Below are 10,667 nucleotides of genomic sequence, written 5' to 3' on the forward strand. Positions count from 1 at the left end.
GACCATTTTAAATTCTCTTCAAGTGGACTCTCTTCAATTAAATGTATTAAGAAAAGTGTAGCCTAAAGACACTGTGGCTAATTTCCTCTGGTGACTTCCTGAAAGCAACAGAGATTGGAAAAGTTAGGACCAAAGAAATGTACTCTTTTTGCCCCTCCCCCAGCTCAACAAAACATCTGTGTTCTCAAAACATGTATGGCCGTACTTGAAAAGATACTGTCAAATATTAGTGAGAACGTGTTGAAACCACTCATCACACAGCAGGTAGAAGGTAAATTGTTACAACTCATTGGAAAGCAACTTAACAACACATTTTAAAGACACAAACTATTTAGTCACTCATTTTTAAAAAAAACTGTTCTCAACTTTTTGGTAAAGGATTCCCATTTCTTAGAACGTATCCAAAGGAAATAGCCCACAAAATGAGAAATGTCACATGCACAAAGCACAGGTTTATTACAGCATTATTAATAAAGTAGAAAATAAAACACATACTTTCAGTGGAATGTTAATAAGTAAAATGCAACACTTATAGATTACAAAATCATAATTTGATTATCACCATTAAAAATGATATTTATGTAGGGATAATGTATTAGTTTTCTGGGGCTGCCATATCAAAGTACACAGACTGGAGGCTAGAAGTCAGATCCAATTGTCAGCAGGGTTCATTCCTTCTGTGGGCTGTGAGGGAGAATCTGTTTCATGCCTCCCTTCTGGTGGGTTTACTGGTAATCTCTGGCTTTTCTTGGCTTGTAGAAGCATAGCCCCAATCTTTGCCTTCATCTTCACATGAAGATCTTCATCTTCTCCCTCTGTGAGTGTCTGTGTCCAAGTCCAAATTTTCCCTTTTTATAAGGACACCGGTCATATTGGATTAGGGCTTATCCTAATAACCTCATCTGAATTTATTACATCCGCCACACCACAACTTTATGTCCAAGTAAAGTCACATTCTGAGATACTTAGGGTTAGGACTTCAACACATGAATTTGGTGGTGGTGGGAATGGAAAGTGAGGTGATGGGGCGGAGGGCAGAATTCAACCGCGAACAGATAATAACAAACAAACAAAAAGCAATGGTTGAACGGTGGCTCCCAAAAATATGTCCTGGTGCAAATCTCTGGAACCCATGAATGTTACCTCATTCAGATAAAAGGGTCTCTGCAAATGTAATTATGTTAAAGATCTTGGGAGGAGAGCATTCTGGAATATCCAGGTGGGACCTAAATCCAACGGCCAGTGCCTTTATAAGCAAAAGGCAGAGGTTGATTTGAGGCACATGCATATTTGACAAGGTGATGTAAAGACGAGGCAGAGATTGGAGTAATGTGGCAGGGAAAAAAGAAAAGAAACACAGGAAGCCAAGGAATGCCCACAGCCACCAGAAACTGGGAGAGAGAAGGAGGGACCTTCCCCTAGAACCTCCACAGTGAGCATGGCCCGCATCTTGATCTCAGACTTCTAGCCTCCAGAACTGTGAGGAAATAAATTCCTGTTGTTTAAGGCATCCAGCAATTTGTTACGGCAGACCTAGGAAACTAATGCAGCCGTTTGTTTGGGGTGGAAGTCTCTGTGTTTACTTTTTAAACTTTTTCTTGAGAGAGAGATACATGGTTGAAGACCATTTCAAGTGTGTATTCTAATAGAGTCTCTTAAAATTCTCACCCACTTTTGAAGGGAAGGGCAGAGAACATGCTAAACATTTCATCTTACAAACTAAATTCTCCGGTAGGACCAAATGCAGTTAAAACTGCAAAGGGTTCTGATCCTGTGAAACTTGTCTTATTGTTCTGGATCCTTGCACATGGTGCGCATATAACTCCTCTTAATACGAATTCAGTTCCACACTAGTTTGATTTTAGAGAGCAGTCTCCAGGGCTTTATCTCAAAGTCATCGTTGCTCAAGGTCAATGTTGAGAAATAGATTATGACAATAACTGACCTCTGCTTTCAAAGTCTTCCCTCCCTCACTGTTGCTCAATGACTTACCATTTTATTCAATCCCATAAAATAAATGTTTCTTTGGAAATCTGCCTGGAAATTTTTATTTAATATGCAAAAATACTTCCAAAATATGCCAGACCTAAAATAATACGTCAGATCATTCTAACGACATGCTGAAGTTGTACATTGTGAATAAACCCAGTGTTCCAAAAGGGATGCTATCATTCCCCCATGCTATCTGTTTAAACAAATACTGTTTCTGTTGACTGTATCATGGAAACAGAGGATTGATTTTGACCTGCAGTAGAATAATAAAAATATAGTGTTCTAACTAGAAAACTAGTCCGTTGAGCCCACTGTTTTATAATGGTGAAGCCTGGACTTTGTGTTTTGTCTCAGGTCACTGTGTTAGTTTTCTGTTGCTGCATAACCAATTACCATAAACTTAGTGTTTTAAACAATATCCATTTATTGTCTCAAAGTTCTGTAGGCGAGTCATCCGGACATGGCATAACTGGATTCTTTGCTCACGTCTCATGAGGCTGAAATGACAATGTCATCTAGGGCTCTGATCTCATCTGTGGCTCGGGGCCCACTTCCGAGTTCCTCATTGGTTGTTGGCAGGATTTAGTTCCTTACAGTTATAGGACTGAAGGCCTCATTTTCTTACTGGCCATTGGTGAGGGTTTGCTTCCAGCTCCTAGAGGCCTTTCTCTGGTTCTAACCATGTACTCTTTCACAGCATGGTTGTTTGTTTCTTTAAAGCCACCAGAAGAAATACTTGTCTCTTCAAATCTCTAACCCCCTTTAAGGGCTGCAACTCAGTTATGGGAGGACCACCTAGGGTACATCCCCTTTCGATTAATTCAAAATCAACTGATTTGGGGCCTTCACTTTCATCACAGAACACCTTCACAGGAGTGAAGCCCATTATAGGAACAGTCTCACTCCTTCAAGGAGAAAGGATTATACAGAACCTATACATAGAGTTCACTGATCTTGAGGGCCATCATAGAATTGTGCCGATCTGATCCCTTACTTAGATGGCAGGCGGTATTAATAGCATCAGCAGTAGCAGAGTGTTGCTTCCTACTCTATTGAAGAGATACTTTTGAATAAGAAAGAGTCTTTTTCATTATGTGGCCTTTTAATGAAGCAGCTCGTTAGGGAGTTTTACAATTTTTTTTTCTTGTCTTCTTTTCCGTATGAAGATATACAGGTCTTTAAAAGTTATATAACTTCTTCATTCACAATTGGGAAAGCGTAAGAAATTAAAGCTAAACTCATATTCCCTAATTCCAAGTGTAGTATCTCCTGAGCTGATGGTTTCTTAAAACTTGTGTCATAAACATCAAGAGTCCTTTGAGAATACTAGTGAGAATTCTTTTGAGAATCTTGTTAATAAGAATATAGTAGAGTTACAGCTGAATTCACTAAAGGCATATCCTATTTACTATTATGTAGATATTAAAAAGAATGAATTAATATAAATGAAATTATTCTCAATTCTAGTGTTCAGTGTTCCTCTAGTAACCAATGTAAGAAAGAAAAAAAGCTGGTAACATGCTTCACAGTTCTACATTGAGATTTACATATATACAAATTTAACAGTGGATTATTTACTAAGGCAAAATGTTCCTGAGTCATGAAAAGCAACTCTTGCAAATACTGCACTAATTTGGAATCAGAAATTGGAACACAAAGAGAAACCAGACATTTGACTTTCAGCACTACTAAGAAAAGGCACTATTATGCAGTTTATTGTATTCATAGTATCTGAGAAGCAAGATTTGCTGTTAATTATTTTGTCTTTGCTATTAGCTGAGTGCTTCTGTCACTCAAATCCTACTCACATTCCAAAGCAGTATCCCTCTGACACTAGCAATGGCACAAACCCGAACCCCCGTAGCATTCAGATACAGTCACATTGTTTTGATGATAAATGGCAAGAGGCACAGTGCTTTTTGGTACCTGAATGGTATTAATCATGAGAGTGGACATTTGGGATTGTGCATCCAGCTGTGCCACTAATGAATGCTGGATTCCCAATGACAAACACTTTTGCATTCTTTAATACATTTGTGTGTGTGTGTGTGTGTGTGTGTGTGTGTGTTATGTGGAACCCTCTGGAAGGCAAACCCTAGAGAGAGGACCCTCTTGCTTGGTTCCAAGACCACTCTTAGATTGTATAAATGAAAGCGCAAGGGGAGGCACTAGGCATTGAGATATAACATTTTCAACGTTATGCTGGAAACTGGGAAGTGGTAGAAGGGAAACAGGGAAAGATTAGGAGGAGGGATGGTTAGCAGGCTTTGAACCTGGCTCAAAGAAGAGCCTTAGTCAAGCAGAATCTAGACAAAATTTTGTGCCCAGATTATTGCATAATAGCTGATAAAACCAAGAGATTGGGTATCATATCAATATATCTTTTGATCGTCATTTTGCTGTGGTCACAGGAAGTATAGTTTTTCTTCATGATCCATGATGATTTAATGTAGGTTATGGTGGAAGAAGGCCAGTGGGGTCATTCTTGTAGACGTTTGATGGTTTGGGCGACTACGGTCTGTTCCGTGGCACCAATTCTGCTTAACAAGTGACCCACTAAGCATTGTCCTCCTTTGGGGGTGGGGTACAGCTGGGATTCAGGAAGCCCACTCCTAATAACCTCCTATAAGCTGTTGGAGTTTGAAAGTAGGCATGAGGAGGAAGGGTGAAAGAGGCACCAATACATGCTGTTCAAGGTTGCATCATGTTACAATGACTATATTCTGACCTGGGTCTGAATTTTCCAGATCTAGAATTCCAATACATAAGTGGATACCAATATAAGTCATCACCTGTTGTTCTCCATAACTTAGGTTAGGACCAGACTTGCTATAAAATGCCCACCCACACAATCTTCTATGGTCGTTCTTTCATACCTTTTCTTATCAGGAAAACTGAAATTATTTTCAGCTGTTTGATTAATAATTAATGTTTCATGCTCTTCAAGTCCTCATAGGTATATTCTATTCAAATAATTCTCTTCATGTTCATTCTTCTTTCATATTACTAAGGCCATCGAAATGTAGTGTTTGGCACATGTTAAGTCAAAAGAAATCCCATCCCTATCTATATCCCCCCAAATAAAAATTATCAAAATGTGCTTTTTGTTAAAAAATGTCAATATAAGGCTTTAAAAAGTGAAGTGGATTTTGTATATTGAATATGACTCATTTTGGGGTAAAAATTCTACTAATTTAGTTTTCAAAATTTCAATTAATCAGTCAGTTGTCACATGTTCAGGTGCTAGATACTGTGTAAGGTGATACTCAGTTTCCCTCTTTGAGAACTGCCTCTGACACATAAGGGTGATCCTCTATCAACCATCATTCATTCATTTATTCACTCACAAATATTCATCGACTATTTGCTATGTATCCGTCCTGGGCAAGCTTTGAAACTGAGACAAAAGAATAAAAATCTTTGCTCTCTGATAGATTATAGTTAGAGAGCATAGAAGACAGAGATTAAATTCCAAAGTAAACATCTGGTTACAAATTGTGGTAAGTGCTACGAAGGTATAGAGCAAAACTTTATGAGAGAGATTAACAGGGGAATCCTGGGTTAGATTTGGAAGTTCAAACAACACCCCTGTGAAATGACACTTTGGTTAACACATAAAAGATGTGAAGGAGTGATGGGGAAAGTTCTAGGCAAGAGGACACGCATAAAGATCTCAAAGGGGAAGTGTATGGAGCACCAAGGTCTGTGGTTTGAGTGAGTTTGGAGAAGACGCAGGCACCAGATGATATAAAGCCTTGTAGGTCCTGGTAGGATATTTGGGCTTGAGGGCAAGCACCACAGTGCCAGGGAAGGGTTTTAAGAGCTCGCCCTTGTGATTGCAACTGATGCATCCAAGGGCGAGCACCTGACTGTAGCTGGACCAATCAGGTTTTCCCAGTAGATTGGACTAAGGGCATTTTGTCACCTTCTCATATAAAGGGACTGTAAGAGTAGAATTTGGTGCCAAAGCACTTCTCTAGTAGTTGACCTCCATCACTAGTATCCACAGCTGCTTTTTGTTTCAGCACCAATTCCTGGTTCCTTTAGTTATGACTAAGGTGGCAGTGTCACATTATCTAAGGCTTTGCAATTTCCATAAACAAAAGACTCATCTATGCCAGGCAACTTTTCTCTGAAGTGAACTGTGGGCATGGAAGATACTCAGAGGTTTGTAGCCTCCTGTGCAGTGCAGATTTCTACAGCTTCTTATTGATCTTATTGTCCAGTCTGACTCCTCCAAGACAAAGGCCTAAGTTTGGTGCCTAGCCAAGTGGCCTCTACCTCTCCAGTGGATTTTTAGAATCTCCCCATGCTGGCTCTGCCCTCACCCCCATCATCAGGATTGCAAGCTCCTGATTCTTAACTGTGTTGCTCCTGCCTGACACGTCTCCTGGTACAACACTGCCTGTCTGTCCTGGGCATACTGCTAGGCTTTGTTTCTGCCAGCTCCCATTAAATAAGAGGCACTGATGATTTTGATGCACAATTGCATTTTCCTCTAATTTGTGGGTATTGTGGGTACTCTTAAGAGAATCTAACATGTTAAAGTTTCACATAGTTCAAGCAATTTCACCATGTTGAAAAATACTCAGTGACCCCACTGGGGGTGCCAGGACTGCTCAGATAATATGATTTGAACAATCTTTCCTGCTTTCAATTCTCTTTTGCTTCTAAGGTAGGACCTGCTCTCAGCCTGTTCTCAGCTCATGTGAGTTCAGAGCCCCACCTTGCACTCTCCATGTCTTCATTCCATCTTCTGTCCACAGGTTCTGCCCTTCTGTCACCCCTCAGTTTTCTGTCTCCTATCTCTTTTTTCTTTTTTTTGGGTAAGTCTTCCCAGCTAATTATTTCCAGTTCCTCTCCTTTTTCCTTGTTCTGCATTTAATCAGTTCTTTACTAGTCTCCATCCTCCAATATCTTTGAAGGCTTCTAGTTGGCTGAATAGAGTCTAGGTCACTTATGGCTTTAGAATACCATCTTCATAGTATATGTCTTCATTCTCTTCAAAGCAACACAAATAAGTTTTCGCTGCTTCCAAATACAATTAAGACTGCCCCTCACACACATTTTAAACTCCAAGAACCCTTAAACACCACATCGCTGTAAGTGCTTTTCATATATTTGCACTTTCAATTCTCACAAGAACCCTAGCTGTGGGCATTATTATTATCCCCATTTTACAGCTGAAACAATTGAAAAAATTAATTGGAGTAAATTATATTTAGGAAAAAGATTCAAAATTGATGGCAGTGGAGAATGGTAGTAGTATCTTCTTAACCTGAAATAGTGTGTGTGTGTGTGTGTGTGTGTGTGTGTGAGTTTGTGTGAATGTGAACAAAACTGCATTTATGAATCCATAGTTTTGACATGCTTGCTCTCTCGGAGAATAACAGAACAACTTTTCTTTTCTTTTTCTTTTTTAAGCTGAGCCATCCTGCCACCTGTTGGCAGCTCAGCAGTAGCTCAGCTTGGGCTGGGAATTGAACCGGCCATCCTGTTACACTTGAGGAAGCTCTGAACCAAATGAGCCATTCGGCTGGCCCTAGAACAACTTTTCTTATTCAGCAAATAGAAGATGAGAGTGTTGGGGAATCTAACAGTGATGAATAATAATCAATTTATTTTAAAACCTCCTGCCACTGATTTTTGAATGACCACATTTCACATTTGGGATTTTGTTGTCATATATGTCTATGAAATGCTTAATAAACAGCCTGGCCCTCTAGTGCTAGATCTTTGCCATGTGATCAGGCCATACGCGGGTTCCAGACTTGAGTTTCTTGTCAGCAGCTGAGTTAGCATGGTCTTTATTTCCCTTTCTAGTTCTATTTATTTTATGTTCTGTGGTTTTTCTTTCCCTCTCTAGAGGGTTGCTTTCCCCCATCCCCCGAATGATAAAAAGGAAGATGACTAAACAGTTCTAAGAATTCTCTTTGTTCAACATAAATCAGGAGTTATTCATGTCAACAAGCTCAGGAAATTATTTAACAAATTCCTTGACAACAAGCCTTTGAATCTCTTTTAAATTAATGTTATAATGTAGAGACTCAGTACTTGCTTGTCGGATGAATGAATTGAAATTCAAGTCAGTGGAGTTATGCCCATTGCATGATGTGACAGCAACATCTACAAAGAAGTTAAAATAGCAGTGTTTTACCTTTAAAAATTGCTTTCTTAGCCTTTAAGTTATCAAGACAGTTCTATTATGGGTATCTTCTCTTTGGGAAAAGTGACCTGATAAGAATAAGAAATAAATGAGCAGTGTTAGGTTTGCACAAAAAAAGGGAGCATGGCATTAGATCAATTCATTCTAAAAAGAATTGGAGGGTGAAAAATAACAGGCTTCCTGTTTCAATTAAAAACGTGGCTGTTTTGTTCTCCACCGGACTGCTTTGAATTGAAACAGGAAGCCTGTGGTATTAAGATTTATGGCTGGTCCGTTATGTGTGAGGCCACGACGTGAAATAAAACATGGGTATTTTCAATTAAAATTTTTCGAAAGAAGCCATGACACAATTGAGGAAGTTTCATTTATGCTGACTCAGCGACTGGGTCCATGTGTTTCCTAGCCTTTGGTCCCATTTTGAAGCCAGAACGCTCAGCTTTAATACACGTCATGCCACTCTTTTTAGGATTTGTCCCACCTCCAGCAAACAGCTCAGGAGCTGAAAACACCAAGGAGGCTTGGTGAGTTCCCACGAGTTGTAGGCCTCAGACTAGGCACAGGTGAGATGTGGAACTCCTGGGCTTCCCTTTTCTGCTCCTGAGTTTTCTAAGTAGTAATGACCTAAATCAAAAGCACCTGAGCTTACAAATGCTAATGAAGAAGTAGTCAAGGGCCAGGCTAATCACTAGATTGCTCTTCTATCTCCCAGTATTAGTCTCATTCCTTTATTATTCACTATTTATATAATATTAAATTTGAATGAAGCCTATCCTGCCTTCAAAGAACCTGCGTTCTAGTGAGAGATGCTGACCTGGGGTTATCACAATACAGTGTCATAAATAACACTCTAGGGGACACTCTGCTAGTGCAGAAAAGGGCACACCACCCAGTGAAAAATGTGGGGTTTGGAGGAGAGTTTGGTACAGGAAGGATTCTCGCTGATAAGGAGGAGGTATTTCCTTGATGAAATGAGGCTTTGGGGCAGCATGGGGGAAGAACTGCCTATGTGAGAAAAAAAAATAGCTTGTGTGTTTTAGAAAGTAAATAAGAGGCCATGGCGTGTTTTGAGGAACCACAACACATTTTCTGTTGCTGCAACGTAAATGTGAGAAGTGGGCACCTGAGAGGTATGTGACAGAGACCTGCCCACACAGAGTCTCTTGGATGCTGGGCTAAGGCATTTAGATTGTATTCTTCAGGGAATGAAGAAATTCTGAAGGGTTTGCGAGGCGGGAAATAACAGGAGTAGGTTTCGTTTTCAGTAAACCACAATAGAAGCGGTGAATGATATAAATTTGAGAGGTGCAAACCTGAAAGCAAAACAATAGTCGGCGACCTGGAGTAATCTGGAGATATTGGAAATGATCATTGACTTTCAGTTTCAGGACACTTGTAAGAAAATATTACAATTAGGTACTTGGAGGGCACGGGCTTTGGAGCCTGATGGCCTGGGTTTGAGTTTTGGTCCACCACCACATGACCTCAGGCAAGTTAGTAATCTCCAAGTTACATTATCTTCCTGTGTAAAATGGGGGTGAAAATAAAGATATCTTATCAGTTACTATGAAAATTAAACAAGATAACAAATGCATATTGCATATAGCACAGTGCCTGGTGCTATATAGTACTCAATAAATGTTAGCTATTCTCATCACCTAATAAAGAGAAAAATGAAAAATAGAATATAGTGAGGAATGCAATGGCAGTTCCAGACAACTTAAAACCACACCTCTTCCAACCTAAAACCATAAAAAAATATTTTTATTCCAGCAAGGATACAGGACAAAAAAACTCTATCAGAATGAAAAAATCAAGGGACTATATTTGTTTTCCGCAAAAGACAGAATCCTAGACATATTGACATGCGTCCTAGTTTTTAAGATGCCAAGTTGTATAGTTGGTATGACCTTGTGTTAAGATAGATTTAGAAAAAAATTCAAAGAATGATGGCATCAATATTTCTTCAGTGTGTTCACTGATGATGAAAAGCATTTGATATCAGTAACTACAAATTCTATCAACATTTGAAAAGCTTCACTGCCCAGAGATGTTTAATGAAATCTCAGTTCTTTCTGGCTGGCTTCATCAGATTCCACAGTATCTTTACTTGTCTGTCTGATGACAATGGAGAGAAGTACAGATGTGAGGTTGTTCATTTAATTCAATCTATTTGCTATGTATTCAGCATTTTTATTTTTCAATTTTTGATGTATTTAAATTTTGTAATTTTGTTTATTTTCCGCATTTAAAATTGAATTATTTCCCAATGTTTCAAAATTTAAAAAGTATTATTGAGAGTTTAAAATAACATCAAAAGAAAGTATTCAGCCATATTTCCACAAAGCCCTAACTTAATAGTCTTTTATGACTGCCTCAGGTACCAGCCTGTCAATCTCCTGAACGTGAAAGCCTTCTCTCTTTTTTTTTTTTTTTTTTTAGCTGAGTCATCCTGCCACCTGTTGGCAGCTCAGTGGCTGCTCAGCTCGGGCTGGACTCGAACCGCTGTTGC

Source organism: Hipposideros armiger, unplaced genomic scaffold, assembly GCF_001890085.2.
Source record: "Hipposideros armiger isolate ML-2016 unplaced genomic scaffold, ASM189008v1 scaffold_546, whole genome shotgun sequence".
Classification (NCBI taxonomy): domain Eukaryota; kingdom Metazoa; phylum Chordata; class Mammalia; order Chiroptera; family Hipposideridae; genus Hipposideros; species Hipposideros armiger.